This window comes from Choloepus didactylus, chromosome 22, assembly GCF_015220235.1.
Source record: "Choloepus didactylus isolate mChoDid1 chromosome 22, mChoDid1.pri, whole genome shotgun sequence".
Taxonomy (NCBI): domain Eukaryota; kingdom Metazoa; phylum Chordata; class Mammalia; order Pilosa; family Megalonychidae; genus Choloepus; species Choloepus didactylus.
In genome coordinates this window covers 20,243,418-20,263,613 of record NC_051328.1, presented here as the reverse complement: position 1 = coordinate 20,263,613, position 20,196 = coordinate 20,243,418, and positions in this window count along the sequence as shown.

Here is a 20,196-nt window from a genome sequence, read left to right as displayed (position 1 = left end):
CACTAACTCCCCTAAGAACCTGATCTAATTTTCATGTGGCTTCGTTTCTGAGGTCCCAGGCATTTCAGGCTGTGAGCTGGCTGGTCCGTGGTGTGTGTGCTCTCTGACAACAATTCAGCAGCAACCCCTGATGTGATTGAGCTAAAAAATCTGAAAGATAAAGACCTCACATTAAACTAAGGGGTCTTGCTCCCTCCTCCAACCTCCCTGGGCTCATAAATAATAGATAATGAGGAACAGCACTATTACATGCATAAAGCCCTGGGCACCGGCCTCCAAGACAGCACTTTCCATTTAATCTGAGGTCCAGTTCAGCATAAAATCTGTTTGGTGGTAAGGCAGGGTCCTTTTGGAGGACTCTTCAATGCTGCCAAGTTTTTCAGTGGAAAAAGGAAATAATTCAACTCTAGAATCATTTGCAGTATCGGTTGTTAAAAGGCCAAGGGCCTAGGCTAGTCCGGATGCAGTTTCTCTTGCCCTTTTAGATCGTGACATCCCTGAACCTACCTGTTCTTGCTGGGCAGGTCAGCATAGCTCCTCAGGGAGGCCCATCCAAAACAGAGCCCCTTACAAATCTTCTAGATTTTTCCCTTTGTAGAGTTTATCAAAGCCATCAAAACTTATAAATACTGTATTTATTTTGCCTGTTTAATTGTTTTTTGTCTCCTCCACTATTGTTTAAAAGTCATATAAGAGACACCATATCTGTGTCTAACACAGAACCTGGTACACAGCAGGTGCTCAATAAATATTGATTAATAGAATGCTAAAGATGGAAACTGTGATGCTTGATGCCTGCCTTGCACAGAGTTTTGGTGCATGCTTTTGCTTTAATAGGTATATATACTTCATACTTTGGGAGAGGTGACGATGCAGGATAGGTTCGAGGCAGTATTTCCTCCTTGCTAAAAATGCAACCTTGCAAATGGCCTGAGTCCTGGTTGGTCATGTGGCTGTGTAGTCTTGGAGACGTTGCATCCTGCACCTTGTGCACCAAAGGGGAATTGCACGCCTCCCTCCCTGATCACAGTGCTGTTTCCATGAGACAAGGTGCCGAGGAGGCAGGCCTGTCAGGGGTCTGCTGCACCGTGGGCCTTCTCTACGTGGTAGCACGGGTCAGTGTGAGAAAGCTGAGGGTTCACTTTCACAGTACTTCCAGTGCAGTATGAGCTTTTGGGTAAATTATCTAACCTCTCTGGTTCTGTTTCCTCATGTTAAAAGACCTATGTTTAATGAAGTTTACAAGGGGTGACAGTGTGATTGTGAAAACCTTGTGGCTCACACTCTCTTTATCCAGTGTATGGATGGATGAGTAGATGATGGGGACAAAAACTAAATGAAAAATAGGGTGGGATGGGCTGATGATTTGGGTGTTCTTTTTTATTTCTATTTTTTATTCTTATTCTGATTCTTTCTTGTATAAGGAAAATGTTCAAAAATAGATTGGGGTGATGAATGCACGGCTATATGATGGTACTGTGAAGAGTTGATTGTACACCATGGATAACTGTATGGTATGTGAATGTATCTCAATAAGACTGAATTTTAAAAAAAAAGACCTATGTTTAAACCGATACTTTATTAGGAACCTTATAAACGCAGTGCTACACAAAGTGTATTTCACAGAGAATTAATCCCTCCAAATGCCTTTGTGGATAATGGGCTCCATTGTGAAATAATCTGGAGAAACATCACACACTCTATGCTTCTTGATCTAGTTAAGATTCAACAAAGAATATTTACTGGGCATCCACTATGTGTCAAGCGCTGGGTATCACCAGCAAACAAACTACACATAGATCCTGCCCTCGTGGAGCTTACATGATACTGGGGGAAGAGAGAAAATAAAATAAGTGAGAAAATGCATAGTATGTAAGATACTGGTAAATGCTTTGGAGGACAAGGGGGTATGTGAAGGGGACATTTTTGTCTTTCATTTTTTCGATAGAATTGCAGGGAAGACTCTGATCAGCCTACATAGCTCATATCTCCAGCCCTTGGACTAACTGCTGATGAAGGATCTGTGCAGGCTCTGGGCTAGGCCAGGACCTGGTCATGCACCCACTCCTATGGCTTCGGAGACAGAGTCTGCTTCCAGCAGGAGGAGGAAGATGAAACTTACAAGGAAGACAACAGCAAGTGCTGTCATAGGCCACTGATACCCTCCTGGAAAATCTCAGGTCTAAAAAATCAAGAGTCTGGGAAATCCTGCTGTGAACAAATGTGTATTACTTCACTTAATCCAGTCATTCCCCCAGTGAATTTGAGCACAGTTCTGTTTTTGTAATGCTTATTCACATTGCACAGGGTACACTTTGATCAACACTTTGCCATAAATTTATGTGATTTCATTAGTGCTCCACCTCTGCTTAGTATAGTCTCATTAGTAATAATTCTAGAGTTTGGGCATATTCTTAAATTTTTAAGACCAATTTTAAAGACTTTCTAGACTCGAAGAATTCCATTTCCCTGTTTTTTTCTTTAATGAAATGCATGTCTTGGCACAATTACTTGTTTTCCCTCAAATGCAGTGAAAAGTTTGAAGGAATTGGCTTCTTAGGCATAGTGGACTCATTGCTTAAAAAGGATCTGAAATGGATAAACGCATGAACCAGAAGTTGAATCACCTAGTTGTGATGCAAGAAGAAACCTTCCAAACCACCAATTGTCCCAGGCAAATTAGTCTGGTTTAATGAGAAACTTTCATAATGTCTAACAGAAATGTTTGCAAAATCATAACCCTGTAAAATGTCATGTCATATTCCTTGTGACTTTGAGAAATGTCATGCAGTACTCTATATCAGCAGGGCTCCTAATGCTTCCAATAAAATCCTCTCAAGGAGAGGAGTGTAGATATTTACAATGGTTGTTCAGCCATAGGTCACAAACCATAAAACAGCTGGTTGAGCCATAGTAGCAGAAGACTCCAAACTATGCACAGCAGCTGTGGATGCTCATGGGTAGAACTCAGAGCTAACCTCATTCCCAAGGCATTGTTTCACCCTAGCAAGGCAGTTCACCCTCTGGGGACTCCAGATCCCCTCCCAGTGGATGTTGGGATAGCACTAATGAACTCCTGAGGTTTAGGAGAAAAGGTCAGTGAATTTGAGGACTAAGGGGCCACCTTCAGACAGGACTCTTTTCTTAATGACTTCTGGTTTCATTTCATTTAAAAATTCAATGCACAGCCAGATAAAAATATGTAAAAGTAAAAAGAAAAATACTCATAATTCTTCAGCTCAGAAATAACCAATACTAAACTTTTGGTGAAGCGTTAACTTTTATGTGGTTCTTTTTATGATTATTGATGTAACTATGCAAATGAGTTTACATATTGATGTACTCTTTGTAGTGAGTGTTGTTAAATATGCGTGTTTTTAATTTGTGTGTTGTAAACTTATTTATCTTAGCTTTATATTACGAACATTTCCCCAAAACATTAGGCAGTCTTCACGTGCATCATTTTAATGGCTACATAATATTCCATCTACTAGATGCACTATAATTTGTAATGTTCTCCTTCTTGTAATGCATGTAATATGTTTCGTCCTTATAAATAAAACTGATAAAAAACTTTGTGCATAGAGCTTCATAAAAAATAATATTTAGCCCATCAGTAATGGGGAAATTTAGAAGAAAATATCTGTACTAATCAACAATTTTTCCAAGTCATTGTAAAAGAGTAAAAACAAAAAAAGGACAGTGTTTCCATAGCTATGCCCATTGTTGATGCAACATTGGAATTTATTTTGAGGATGAAGAAGAAGGTTTTCTTTAAATTGTTTGAGGGAGAAAATCCAAGGGTATATATAAAAGGAAATTGTTCCTTTTCTAATCAGAATGCACACATGTGTGTGTGCACACACACAATACATGTACTCACACATGCCACACAAACATCGGGGGGATCAGTGCATTGGCACCACTCTAAGGGGAAAAATGACAGGGTTTGGGGTGTTGGAGAAGCCAAATAGTAGCATTTATCTATTAATAATCTTGAAGCCCTCTAACACAGAAAATTGTTTAACTAAAGAGGTGGCAGGAATAATCAATCCCAAAACGTCAGGTGTCTTCCAACCTTTGATTTATTTTTCAGTGATGCTAGGAATATAGTAGGCAACCCATGATAATGGAGATTTTGTGATACTTTTAGTATCAGAATACAACCATCCATATGTATGGAAATGTGTGTATATTTATTCTCTTCCAAATCATATTTTTCCTCAATAAACTTCTAATAAGACTTTATTAATAAGGGGAGTGCAGATCATTTGTCTACCACAAGTGTAGCAATTGGACTGATCCTGCCAGTGGCATAGCTTGTTTCAAAGACCAAGTCCAGCAAAGCTGTGAGTCCTGATGACGTACCCCAAGGAGCTTCATGGGACAGGTGCACTGTGATGAAACCTCTGCCCAGGAAATCATTAAGTTGATAATCCCAGCTACTGGGACCTGTCTAATAAACAGTTTGGTTTTCGGGCATGTCCCCTGTGCTTGTTTGGATATATTGTGTCCCCCAGAAAAAGCCATGCTCTTTAACACAATCTTGTGGGAGCAGACATATTACTGTTGATTAGGTTGGAACTTTTTGATAGAATGTTTCCATAGAGATGTAACTCACCCTACTGTAGGTGATAACTCTGATTGAATTATCTGTGGTGATGTGGCTGCACCCATTCAGCATGGGTCTTGCTTAGTTTACTAGAGTCCTTTATAAAGAGCCACACAGGCCCAGAAATGGACTGATGCTGATACTTGGAAATGCTTGGAGATGCAGACAGAAGGACGTTAGCTAAGAGATGAAGCCCAGAGTTTGCCCCAGGATATGCTAAAACAGGACCCCCAGGCACTTAGAGAGAAACATCCTGGGAGAAAGAACCAATAATGCACAGGAGCTGAGAGTTGCTGGAACACAACCCAGGAGGATCAACAGACGCCAACCACGTGCCTTCCCGGCTAACAGAGGTTTTCTGGGTGCCATTGGCCATCCTGCAGTGAAGGTATCATCTGTTTATGCCTTAGTTTGGACACTTTTATGGCCTTAGAACTGTAGATTTGTAACTTAATAAATCCTCTTTATAAAAGCCAATTCATTTCTGGTATTCTGCATAGCGGCAGCTTTAGCAAACTGGAACACCTCTCTTATCTGATGGATAAGCAGCCTTTTCTACCTGTGCATCTCCCGTCAGTACATACAGCTCCTCCACTCAGTAAGCATTGTTCACCAGTCATTTCCAAAGTTTTCCACTGTGGGAAATATGGCACCAAACTTTTAGAGGTCAGAGTCACTCACTAACCCTCCAGTTTCCAATTTTATGAGTGAAATTGCAAATTATCTTGGAAAGAACAATACCCAGATTTTTCTTTTATGGCAAGGGTACTTTTCTTCCCCCTCCAAGGGGGTGCATTTTGATGAATGCATTTAGCATTCAATAACATCTAATTTTATTTCTTGCTTGGTAAGGCTGAGGTAACCTAAGCTCTATTTCCCCTCACTGAGGATGGAGGCGTCAGAGTGGCGACTTGGCCAATTTCCCATTGATCCCATCCTCTTCAACGGGGTAGAGGGTAGGGGGGAATTGACCTATGGAAACCTCTGGCTCGGTGCCGTCAGAAGTCATGGTGTTAGTTTTCAGGCTCTTCCAGACACGGTGGCCAAAGCCAAGGGTGCTCTGTCAAATCTATCCATTTCAATTAAAGGCTAGAGAGTTGGGAAGAAAAGTAATCAATTCTGCAGGCTGAACTCAATCATCCTGTCGACACTTTATCTTTTCTCCGGAAATACTTGTGCAGGATACCTTTAATACCTCTCATGACATTATTCACTGATGACACTTCTGGTTAGAAATTGATCAAAGCTTCTATGGAAAAGTTATCAAGTTAAAGGAAAGTGACAAAAGTATATATGTGTATGTGTATGCATCTATGTACTTTATATATGTATATGTATATATGTGTTTATATGTGTACAAAACTTCTTTATGATCAAGAGCTCCTTATTTGTCATCCAAAGGTCTCCATGATCAAATGCCAAGTCCTGTGGCAAAATTAGCTAAATTATTTTTTAATGTAAATCCAACACTTCAATCAAATTGGTTGATTACATCATTCTCATATCTTCACATTTTACCATCACAAAGATATGGACTTTTCTCATGCCCTTTCCTTTAACAGTGATGCTTTCAGGCATTTACTATCTATTAATGAAACTTCTTGGTCATTTACTGAGCAATTATGCTGTGCCAGGCTGTATATTTAAAAATGTCCACACATTATCTGGTTTTATTTTCATCTTTTGGAATAGAAATAAATTCTAATAGATCATTGTGCTCAACATTTATTCATGCATTTATCCCACTTGATTGTATTACTTTTTACACGGTAATCCTTGAGAAATGATAAATTCAGTAAAGGCAAAGGCTGGGTGTGTCTTCATCATCACTCTCTCTTTAGCACCCAGCAGTGAAACAGAATAAACATTCCACATATTAAGTAAATTAGTTAAATGTAATATTAGTTGATTAATCACCTGCTGCCTAAGTGAGGTCAAGTAACTTGATCATAGGTCACATAAATTGTAAGAGTGAGATCTGGGATTTGAATCTGGGTTGGCCTGACTCCACCAGCTCTGCTGAAGCCGATCACTAACTGAAATGCCCATGAATAGTTTATAACCAACATGACCCATGCCCTGGTTCAGGGTTAAGCTCTCTGAGCACATGCTTCAGAAAATGGACTCTCAAACAAGAATGGAGCTCTGCTACTGAGGAATAACAGAGGTAGAGAAATATTTGCTGTGTAGACAGTCAATGGTGCCTGCCTCCAAGAAGGACATTCATTGGAGCAGCAGGGAAGGGAGTACTATTCTGCTAAGTCTTCAATTACCACTTTAATGGAAAAGAATCCTGAAACTTTATATTTTACTAAGTAAGACCTATCTCCTATCTCTTTGTACAGGACTACCCAACAGATCATCCACACCTGAATATTCTACAAGTTCTTCAACCCAACAAGTCCCAGATTGAATTAATCATCTTCTCCACAATATCCATTCCCTATCCTGTGATCCCTTGTCTCCTGGCCCTCTGGCACAACATTTATCAGTTCATCCAATGCTCAAACCTTAATGGCTTCTTAAAATTGTTCTATCCCCACTTAAACACACATATTATTGTTTTGCGTATTAACAGTTCTGAGATCTAAAGTTCTCTCAGATTTGACAATTCAGTTGTATGGTCACCATCACCATCTAGGTGTACATCTTCAAAATGTTTCATCTGGGCTGTTCCAGAACCTCTTAATGGATTTCCACTCTCTGTTCCCCCATACCAAGTCTCGTCTTGGCTATACTATCATCTGCATGTTCCTTAAATATAAATCTGCTCAAAACTTTAGCATCATGATAAAAAGACCCTTTGCTATCTGACACCTGTTCTACCATCCAGCCTTATTACTCATTATACCACTGAGTAATTTTGAACTACATGGATTCAAATAACACACCATGGATGACTTGCACTTGAGTCATGATTTAATAATAGAGAATGGCTATACTCTCTTATCATAAATAATTAAAAAAAAACAAAATATTGAAAAAGTGATTTTCAGGCAATGGTCAAAACCATCTCAGGGAAGTGAAAGGAAAGAAATACCCTGTGATGGCCTCAACTTACTTCCTGGAGTTTCAGCCTGGAGAGTTTCAGGACCACAGTTAAGGGAGGAGAACAAATGGAGGCTCGGCCTCCCTGAGTGGAAGAGATGGAGTTGAGAATTTGGGGAGGCCAAGGAGCCTAGGATTCACAGCGAAATTACTAGAGAGGAGTTGGATACATCGAGATGAAAGGGCAGCACACAGAGAGAGCTCTGGAGACATGTAATATCCGGCACCCAACAGGGTAAAATTCACAGTCAGCTTTCCAATTAAAAATCATGCAAGAGGATTGTGGGAAGATGATGGAGAAAGATGGTCCAGGAATCAGTCCCTCCACCAGAGCAATACTGGAACTATCTGAATTAGCAATTTTGAAACTCCAGAGGCTAGTAGAACACTGTGGAGCATCCAGGGAAGAACAGAGGAAGAGGCTGGTAAATTGTGACAAGCACCTGTGAATTTCAGTCTCCATGCAGCAGCCACCATCCATCACCCCCCAGCCTCATGGCAGGCAGCAATCAGATCCACAGCTCCTGCTCCTGGTGCAGCTAGCTGGAACTAGGGTGGGTTATAAAGACTTAGTTCCCCAAGATGGGGGGTGTGTGTATGGTCTGATCTGCTCACTGATCACACTTTTGATCAGCTACTTCAGATCACTTGGGGGCTGGCTCTGAGGATGGCCTCTGCTCCACCACCACCCCCTTAGGCAAAAGTGGCAGAGGATTCTTACAGAGTGTACTTACACAAAGCAACAGAAGCAACTAAAGGGCTGCGTTAACTGGGCAGTGCTGCGTCAAGAAAATGCAGCTTCAAAAGTCAGAGGAGAAGCTCCTGGAGCCTTTGCAAGCTCCATCCCCTTCCCCTGCCTAGTGCTCAGACTCCATGCTCACCTTGTTCCAGCTGGGAAAGCTGACCCAGGAAACTTCTCTCTGCATTCCTTCACCAAAAGCAGCTTGGGACAGCTAAAGCAATGTAAGAAACAACTAAGTCAAACAGGCTGGGGCAAAGGATTACCTGCTCCAAGACCTAGAACTTTAACAGAGCACCTGGGATAGGGAGAAAGCCTCTGTCATAGGGAGCAGAGGGGGCATTCAGATTCCTGTAAACAGAGGACCACCCAGGGCCACTAGCAAACATAAGCCCAGTTCAGGGCAGAGGCTCAGAAAAGACAGGGAGGACCCTGTACTTGACGTTTGCCTCAGGCTGATCTTCTGAAGATCTGAAGGAGAGCACCAGTCAATGCAAAACCCATTTGAAACAACTGAAAGGTGTTTTTGCACTGATTTGTTTGGTTGTGATAGCTCCTGGCACTAAAGGAAATCTCTGTCAGAGTACCAGCTGGATACAAATTCGAGAAACAGATAGCTTCCCGAGTATTTTTAAATGACTTTAAAATATACAGTGTACAACAAAATGTTACAAGACAAAGAAACAGGAGATTATGGTCCATCCAAAGGAAGAGGATAAAAATCCAGGAAACATCATGGAAGCCCATGTGCTCATAGCAGGGAAAGACTTTTTAAAAATGATCCTCAAGGAGATGAAGGAAAATCCAGACAAAGAACTAAAGGACAGGAAAACAATGAATGAGCAATATGAGAATCTCAATAAAGAGATAGAAGTTTTAAAAAGGAACCAAAGAGAACTACTAGAATTGAAGACAACAGTAACTAAAATGAAAAAATTTTCTGAAAAATTGAAAAATTTCAGCAACAGATTGGAGCTGGGAGAAAAAAAGAGTCAGTGAACTCAAGGACCACACAACTGAGATGAGTCAAGCTGAGAAGCAAAAAGAAAAAAGAATTAGAGAAAATTAAAATAGCTAAGGGACTTACAGGACACCATCAAGTGTATCAGTATTGTGTTATTGGAACCCCAGAAGGAAAAGAAAGAGAGAAAGGGGAAGAAGGAACATTCAAAGAAATAATGGCAGGAAAGTTCCCAAAGTTAGCAAAAGACATGAATATACACACCTGAGAAGTCCAATGAACCCCAAACAGGATAAACTTCAAGAGACTTTAAGTCAAATATAGCTACAGGGACAAAGGTAGTCACTATATACTGACAAAGGAATCAATTTAACAAGAAGTCAAAACAATTATATATATGCACCTATTGGCATATTTTTTTTCACCACATTGTGGTATATTTGACCACAGTTAAAAATAAATATTTTCTTTTTAAAAAGACACAATTTTTGAAGTATAGGTAATTTATGATGTGGTTTTTATGTGTCTCTGGAAGTCAACTGTATGATAACAATAAAACAAAGGCAAAGAGGAGATAAGAAGAATACTGTTGTAAAGCAAAAGATGACTACTACAGACCCTGAACCAACCACTAAAAAGAAAAATAAAAGTGGTATAGCCAATAAGCTAGCAAAGGAGTTAATTTGAATCTTAAGAACATGTTTGATTAATCCGATAGCATGCTATACTCTATCTTATTTCTGCACCTATTGGTATGCAATGTATTTGCCAATTTCTATTCTAGACTATCTGGCGAACTCCTACTACTCTTTCAAGGATCAGCTTGACTGATACCTCCTCTGGGGGTCTCCTGGGCTGCTCACTGTCATGCACGCTTTTAGGAAAATAATAGTTATGATCTTAGCATTGTTTGTTTTTACTTGTTTACTCACTAGACTAAGTTCTTAAGAGCAGAGACCATGTGTTTTCATCTCTCTCTCTTCAGCAAACAGTATAATTCTGTCACATAGTAGTTTCTTAGTAAATATTTCCTGGATGAATGAATAATCTGTATTCTTTTATTAACTCTAATTTCCCTCTGGGTCTTTTCATCCAAAGCAGATTTGCCTTGCTATCACATGATGATATTTTTGATTCTTAAATAATCAGTTGGGAGACCAACAACCCAGCTTAAAGATTAGTTACGCTTATTACTCCTGAGTTCATCAAGCCCAAATATTTCATTAGTAAAATAATAAGGACCAGCTCCAAGAAGAGTTCATGGGAATAGTTAAAACACTGTAATTTTCCACTCAAACTATCCCTTCTCTTGAAGTTTTCCCAGTAACACCAAATGGAAACAATTTCTAACTGCCTCTTATTTCCCCTCCCCTAGGAATATCCATTTGGATATTAGGTATAATTTTTTATATTTATATTTATAATATTTTAGCTCCTTTAATTTTATTCATCTCTTGATTCCTCTCTGGAGTATACTGTTAAATTTAGAATACATTCAATTACAGTCTTTAACAAATGGATGAAGAATATAGAATATGATACAGACAATTTTGATAAAGTTTTTCACAGCCAAATGGAGAGGTGGGAACAATTGAGCTCAGATTTATACAGGGAGAAACTGAAGTTTAAAGAGATAACAGCAAAAAATGCATTTTTGAAGAATGTTTTTTAAATGTCTATTATGAATTTCTCCTAGTATATTTTAAGTTGAGACTTTTCAATAAGGCTGAAATGTTTTTATTTTTTTGATTTTTGTTTTCTTCTTGTAAACACTTTTTTTTTACAAATCTTATTGGAAGTCGTAGCATTCAGCAATCAGTCATTCAGTTATTCATTGCTTTAAAAAAGCATTCACTGAAGGCTGTCTCTATGCAGGACATGGTGCTACCAAAGGATGGAAATACAGTGATGGATACAATCATAACCCCTGCCCTAAAGGGCTCCCAGTGATGGAAAAGATAGATGTCAACAAAACATTAAGTGCTACATGGCAAAGGAAAGATAGAGGCATGCCTGGAAGTGAGGCACCACCCAAAAAAGTGAGGGCACAGAAAGAGCATCCTGGAAGACACGCCATCTTATACGAGGCCTACATGAAGACAAGGCCAAGACCAAATTTGGGCTGGCATGGTGGAGAGACTCAGCATAGAGTGGATGGTGGCAGAGTGAGTAGGAGAGCATCAAGAGTCATAACTGCACAAAAGGTAAAGGACACATAATGTAGGACCTTCTGTGGCAAAGTAACAAAATTCTACTTTTTCTTAAAGACAGAAGAGAACCATTGGAGTGAGAGAATCATTGAAGTGCTTTAAGAAAGTGAAGGACATATTCAGATTTCATTTTTTAAAAATTGGTGGATCTATGGAGGATGGATTGGACAAAGTAAGATTTCCAGTGATAAAGCCAATTAACTGCTTTGGGACTCATTTTCCTAATCTAGAAAATGAGAGGAAAGGGATAAATATTCCCAATGCTAATAACCTATGATTTTTTCCAATGCAATGTGTCTTCTGTGACACTATCCATGGGATATCAGGTATGGTACTTTCCTTCTCGGAGCCTCCAAATTTCATCATCTCTAAAACGAGGAATTTGGGCCAAGCAATAATCGAAGTTTCCTCTCGCACAATCTGTGGTCCTAAAACCATTTTCTCTTAGGCCATAACAAATGTGTCAGAGCATGTAAAACAATGTCAAATAATTTTTTAATTAAAAAATACAGGAATATTGCACACAGGTGTCTACTGATTTCTAGAGATAAAAAAGTAATAAAACCACAAGTTTTCTAAAAGTCTTTCCAAACTCAAAGGCTCAAGAAAATTACTAAGTGAAACTAAAAATAATTGTGTAACCCTCTTCCCACTCGCCTTCTCTTTCACTCTGGTGTGATATCCCCAGCGAGTTTCTCCCCATCTCAGCATGCGAGAAAATATGCAATGACCCTGCCATTATCGATTCTTTATTAGAAGCATGCGTCTTGTTTGAACAGCCAACTCTGTAGGTGACTGAGGGTTCCTAGTGCCCACTGGGTAATTAAGCCTGGGATTATGAAAGCTGGAATTGCTTAGCCCTGCCTTGGAGCTCTGGAAAGACCACTGCAGCTGAAACAGTGCTATGGTTACTGTATTTTCTTAAACACTAAGGGACACAACTAAGGTATATTTGCCAACAGGACAGGATATACAAACAACAACTTTTCAAGCACAGAGCACAAAAGTCCAGGCTCCACCTCTTAGTAGAGAATGATGTGGGCAAAAGATACAGATATCTGTAAGACTCACTTCATTCCTCTGAAAGAGAGGGATAATAATGATAGTGTCTATATCATTTTGTGATTATAAAGTGAGTTACTTATCTCCCTGTTTAATACTGCGAACTTCTTCCTTCTATAGTTTGATCCCCTCACTCTGCTCTCCTTTTTATTTTTCAATGGTGCATATCACCTTCTAACATACTATATAATGCACATATTTATATATTTATGCTTGTTTTATTTCTCTACCACCATGAAGAAAATGAGTTTCACTAGGGCAGGGATCTTTACTTTTATCAGTGATTTACCCCAATGCTTAGAATATTTCCTAGCAAATAATAGGCACTCAGCAAATTGCTGTGGAATAAAAGTATAAATAGCAAATTTGAAATTGGCTATTAGCATCCAAAAAATGTTAGATGAAATTCTTGTCATTGATATGAATACCATTATCATTGACGCCAAATCCTATGTACTTTGGTACTTTCGTAGTTATCAAGAATTGCCTTATTGACATCTATTTGGGTTTCCCACCATTGATAGTACGCAAGGTTACATTTGTGAAAGATGATGAAATCAGGTTTTGATTTAGTTTCCACTGGACAGAGCTTGGTTCATTTCCTGCTGTGCCAGGCACTCTACCACATGCTGGGGAAACAAAGGAAAGGAAATCTAAGTCCCAGCCTTAGAAGCTCTCAAGCATGGTAATGATTATTATCTTGAAATTAATGAACTGAATCTAAGGTCTTCAATAAATGTATTTATTCTCTAATTATATCACTCGTGAACCTCACAAACACAGATAAATGGTCTTTTCCTCTCTTCCTTCACCCACCCCTAACTATGGAACTTCAAAGACATAAGATGATGCTCAAGGCTTGGGAAGCAGGAATAAACAAGGACCATGGGAATCACCTGGGGAAGTTCTTGAATAGGGAATGGCCCAACCCCAGCAATTTTAATTCTGAGGACAGCTTTGCTGGAATTGGGGCTCAGCATCTAAAGTAGGGCCAGAAATGTGTGTTTTAACCTAGGTGATTCTATTCCAAGTGGGTTGCACCACAAATTGAGAAACATTGATTTAAAGGGTGTAATTAATCTGACAAACAGTTGTAAGAGCATGAACTGGGCAGAGTTGGCCAAAGGACACCAAGCCTGAAATGCGTACATTGCTGCCAGTGGCTGCCACAGCTAATGAAGTGACTGCGACTTAAAACAGAGGGAGGGGAGAGGAGTGACGCCACCGAAAACGACAGAGTAGGGAACACCAGGGCTTTGTCTCGCTACAAAAGAAACTAAGATGTCGACAAAAACAGTTAGAACCACCTTTCACATAACCAAGCCAGAAGCTGCTCTTTTGTGGTAAGAGAGTTTTGTGGTATTTTAAATTGCCACAGTCCACTCCCCAGATCTACGGTGATCATGAATGTGGTGACCCACACTCCTAGTGCAGCTTGCTAAGGTCAGAGGGAATAGTATGGATTTTATTGGCAAAGAATTATGGTTCTGAGTCTCAATCTACCTGATGCTCTCTGAAGGACCAGCACAAGGGCTTGCCTTTGTTTCCCCTCACTTGGAGTGTTCTGAGGGCTGAGTTGGCATCCTGGGCAGTGTTTGCCCAAATCATTTAAAGACAAAGGTATTGGCTACAGTAGCCTGTGACAAGGGGTAACAGTTGACACGAGCAATAGACACACTGAATAGCCCGGGAAGGAAGAGTTTGGGAAAGGAGATATAAGAGACACTAAGGGCTTCTAAAAACTCCTGTATATACCAGAGGTCAAGAAGACCACACCCACGGCCATGGCTGGATACAAGCTGAGTAAAAGACTAAGAAGATGCTAAGGTTTCATGTCTGGCTGATTTTAAGGCCACAGGAAATCAGGAAGTGCAGGCTAAGGGGCAGTTGTAAATGGTCTGTCTAAGCAGTGAAGGAGTGCCCCTCTGCAGAGCCAATCTGCAAAGACTATAGGAATCTAGGAGAGTATATTTCTCTGTCCCTCTCTCTCTCTCTCTCTCTCGGTATTTAAGGAGATCTCTGTCAAAACACTATCTAACCACCAAGATAATGAAACACAGATTTCAGTGGCCACATGACAAAGGATACAGGCTGTGGCAGTTTGAATGTATCATGTCCCCCCAAATGCCATTATCTTTGATGTAATCTTGTGTGAGCAGACTATCAGTGTTAATTAGATTGTAATTCTTTGAGTGTTTCCATGGAGATGTGCCCCACCCAACTGTGGGTGATGACTCTGATTGGATAATTTCCATGGAGGTGTTGGCCTGTCCATTGGATGGGTCTGAATTAAATTACTGGAGCACTATATAAGATCAGACAGAAGGAGCAAGCTTGCCACAGCCAAGAGGGACACTTTGGAGCTGCAGATGAGAGACAGTTTGAAGACAGCCATTGAAAGCAGACTCTTGCTCTGGAGAAGCTGAGAGAGGACAAATATCCCAAGTGCAACTAAGAGTGACATTTTTGAGGAACTGCAGCCTAGAGAGGAAGGTCCTGGGAGAAAGACATTTTGAAACCAAAACTTTGGAGCAGATCTCAGCCATGTGTCTTCCCAGCTAACAGAGGTTTTCTGGACACCATTGGCCATCCTCCAGTGAAGGTACCCGATAGCTGATGTGTTACCTTGGACACTTTATGGCCTTAAGACTGCAACTGTGTAACCAAATAAACCCCCTTTTATAAAAGCCAATCCGTCTCTGGTGTTTTGCATTCTGGCAGCATTAGCAAACTAGAACACATGCTTTACCAAAATAGCTTAGAAAAGTCACCAATGAGCAAAGAACACCAACCTACAATAAATAGCAGCAACAAACCCTGGAGAGGAAGCGAAATTTGATTCTGGAGTTGTCACATGATAATATTCAAAAAATTTTTGAGGCTTACAAAGAAACAAACAAGTATGGTCCATTTATAGGAAAAAAAGAGAAATTTATATAAAATGTAACTGATAATTCCAGGCATTGGACTTACTGGACAAAGATTTTAAAATAACTGTCCTAAATATGTTCAAAGAGCTAAAGAAAATTGTAAGCAAAAACTGAAAGGAACCAAGTGAATGATTTCTCACCAAATAAATCATATCAATGAAGAGAAAGAAATTATAAATAAGCATCAAATGAAAATTCTGGAGCTGACAATGTGGTAATTAAAACAAAAATACACACAAGGCATTCAATAACAGATTTGAGCAGGCAGAAGAAAGAATCATGAATTTGAAGAACAGTCAATTGAGATTATCCAGTCTGAGTAGCAGAGAGAGAAAAGAACAAAGAAAATAAACAAAAGACCTGAAAGACCTGTAGGAAACTAAAAATACAAACATATACATAATGAGAGACCCATAGGGAGAGGAGAGATTGAAGACATAATAGTTGAAAACTTTCCAAGTTTGATGTATGATATGAAGCTACACATCCAAGAAACTCAACAAATTTCAAGTGGGACAAACTCAAAAAATTCACATTGAGACAAATTAAAGTCCAGCTATTAAAAGCCAGTAATAATAGAGAATCTTGAGAGTAGCAAGAAAGAAGTGACTTATAAGAGGGCCTTGAGAATATTAATAGCCAGATTCTCATCAATAACAATGGAGGCTGCAAGGTAGTGGATGAAATATTTAAAGTTCCAAATTAAAAAAAAAAAAAAAAAAGCTGTCAACCATGTATTCCATATCCAGAAAAATTGCTTCAAAAATGAAAGAGAAATTAAGACATTAAAACACACACATTCACAGACACAAAAACAGAGGGGCTATGTCACTAATAGAATTGCACTACATTAAATGCCAAGAGGAGTCTTTCAGTCAAAAAAGGACACTCAGAGCCATATGAAGAAATAAAGTACAATGGTAAAGGTAGCTACATAGGTCAATGTAAATGCCTGTATTACTGAATTTCTAATTTGTAACTCATATTTTCCATACATGATTAAAAATACATGACAATAATTATAAATCTATGTTACTAGGCAAACAATGCATGAATATAATTTGTGACAAAACAGTATTAAAAGGAGGAGAAGATGGAGCTCTAAAAGGGGAGAATTTTTGTATACTATTTAAACTAATTTGGTATTAAATGACCTTGATTGTTAAAAAGTTAAAATTGTTCATTGTAATCCAAAGGGTAACTACTAAAAAAAAAAAATAGATAACATACAGATAAGACAAGAGAGAATAAAAAAGGTACACTAAAAAAAAAATCAATTAGTCACAAGAGAAGGCAGCCATGGAGGAATTGAGGAACAAAAAAGATGCAAGAAATAGAGAAAACAAACAAAATGGCAGAAATAAGTCCTTTTTTATCAATAATTACTATAACTGTAAAAGAATTAAGCTCTCCGATAAAAAGGCAGAGATAGAGACCAAGATGGTGGCATAAGACACTCCAAGGTCTATTCCCCCACAGAATTTCTGAACAACTAGCAAAAACTGGCAGAGCCATTTTCCTCAGAACTCTGGAAAGCAGTTAATTGAATGAAGTAACTGGGCAAAAGCTGACTCAATAAAATGCAAGTTTTAAAACAGTAGGAGAAGCTTGTGGCACCCCTGCTGGCCCCTACCCAATACACTCCCCAGTGTGGTGTAGATCCAGCCTGTGCTCCTACTGTGGGTCCCTGGCCCAGTTACAGAAGGAACAGATTAAACCAGAGGTGCATACTGATGTGCCTGTATGTTGGTGACTATCTATCATGGGCAGCCTGAAAGATGAACTAGGAATCTTGTTTTGGGCTCACCCTCCCAGAACTAGCCTGACATCAAGAGCAGCTTGTGGACACCTGAAGCAATGTAAGACACTATTAAGTCAATGCAACCTACAGAAACAAAAACCTGCTTTAAGTCATATAACAGAACACTAGGAGTAGGAAAGTCTATTTCACAGGGAGTAGAGGGGGCATTCAAATTCCTGTAAAAAAGGACATTCCTAAGGCCATGAGCAAGCATAAGCCCTGGGAATGACATCCTGTAAAAAGATGGAGAGGATTCTGCACTTTGCATTTGCCTTGGGATGATCTTCTTGATAGGAGGACTAAATTCTTAAGAAGAGCACTAGCCAATGCAAAGTCAATTTGCAACAACTGTGAAAAGTGTTTTTACATAGTTTGTTTTTTTTAACTCCTGGCAAGCAAGGAAATCCTGTCATATCACTAGCTGCATACAAACTTAAGGAATAGACAGCTCAGGGACTAAATCCTTGGGTTAACACTTTAGAATATTAAAATGGATAGTGTGCAACCAAAGATTGCAAGACAAATAAAGAAATGGGAAATGATTGTCCATCAAACAGAACAATATAAAAATCTAGAACCCATCAACAAAGAAAAGGAGATTTCGCAAATACCAGAGAAAGACTTTAAAAAAATGATTCTCAATATGCTCAAGGAGATAAAAGAAAACACAAAAAAAATAACTAAAAGATATCAGGAAAACACTGAATAAACAATACAAGATTTTCAAAAAGAGATAGAAATGTTAAAAAGGAACTAAACAGAAATGCTGGAGTTGAAGACAACAATAGAAATGAAAAATTCCCTAGAGGGTTTCAACAGTAGATCAGAGCTGTGAGAAGAAAGAATTCATGAACACAGAGATGGGACAATTGAAATGACTCAAATGAGGAGCAGAAGAAAAAAATAATTTAAATAAAGCAAGTAAAGTCTAAGAGACCTATGGGGTATCATCAAGCACTCCAATATTTGCATTATGGGAGTCACAGAAAAAGAAAGAAAGGAAGGGCCAAAAGGAATATGCAAAGAAATAATGGCTGAAAACTTCCCAAATTTAGCGAAAGACATGAGTATGTGTATTCAAAATGCCCAACAAACTCCAAACAGAATAAATTCTAAGGAGAACCACACCCAGACACATAATGGTCAAATGGTCAAATGCCAAGGACAAGAAGAGAGTTCCAAAAGCTGCAAAAGACAAGCAATGTGCTATGTTCAAAGGAATCCCAATAAGACTGAGTACCAATCTCTTATCAAAAGCCATGGAGACAAGAAGGCAGAAGGACAGAATATTTAAAATGCTGAAAGAAAGCAATTGCAAACCAAGAATTTTATATCTGGCAAAACTGCCTTTCAAAAATGAGGAAGAGTTTAAGGCATTCCCAGATAAATGAAAGCTGAAGGAGTTCAGCATCAGGAGACCATCCTTACAAGCAATGTTGAAGGAAGTTTTTCAGACTGAAAGGAACAGACACTGGATAAGGGATGGAAGTGGCATAAAGAAATAAAGAACTCTGGTAAAGATAATAATATGTGTAATTATAAATGCCAATACTGTTGTATTTTTTTGGTTTGTAATTCCACTTCTCACTTCTTGCAGATGCTAAAATGCAAATACAAAAAAAGGAATGATAAATCATGGTTTTGGATATAAAATGTACAAAGATATAATTTGTAACAAGTACAAAAATAGATGGGGGACAGTGGGGTATAGGAATAGTGTACGTATATGCTATTGAAGTCAAGATGCTATCGAAGTTAACATTAGATATGATTGCTACAGATTTAGGATGTTAAACTTTAACCTTATGGAAGCACAAAGAAAATATATGAAAAATATATTCAGAAAGTAATGAAAAGGAACTCAAAATGGTACAAGGCAAAAAATCAAATAAACATGAAGGGCATTAGCAAAAGAATTTAGGGTGAAAAAAGGTATAAGATTTGCAAAGACCAAATAGTAAAATGGCAGCAGAAAGTCCTGCATTGTCTGTAGTTATTTTAAATATAGATGGATTACACTCTCCTCTCAAAAGGCAGAGATTGGCAGAATGGATAAAAAGCATGGCCTAACTGTATGCTGTTTACAAGAGACCACCTTAAATTCAAAATCATAGTAGGTTGAAAGGATGGAAATACAGACATATACCATGCAGATAGTAACCCAAAGAGAGCTGGGGTAACTGTACTAATACCCGATAAAAGATACTTTAAGTCAAAAACTGTTAGGAGGGACAAATAAGATTTAAAGGGAGAAATAGATGGCTCTACATTTATAGTAGGAGACTTCAATACATCACTGTCAATAATGGATAGAATATCTAGATAGAGGTCACTACAGAATTAGAAGACTTGAAGAATGCTATAAACGAATGAGGACTAGCAGACATATATAGAACACTTTACCCATCAGCACTAGAATACATTCTTCTTTAATGCACCTGGATCATTCTCCAGAATAGACCATATATTAAATCACAAAATAAGACTCAATAAATTCAAAAACATTCAAATCATGCAGTGCGTCTTCTATGACACAATGGAATGAGGCTAGAAATCCATAACAAAGGGAGAACTGGAAAATCCAAAATACATGGAAATTAAACAACAAATAAAAAAATGTGCCAAAGAAGAAATAAAAGGAAAATCAGGAAATATCTTGAGGCAAATGAAAACAAAAATACAAAATACCAAAAGTAATGGAATGCAACAAAAGAAGTGCAGAGAGGGCAATGTATAGCTCTAACTTTAAAAAAAAGAAAGATCTCAAATTAGAGACCTAACATCAAAACTGGAAGAACTAGAAAAAGAACAAACTAAACCCAAAGTGAGCAGA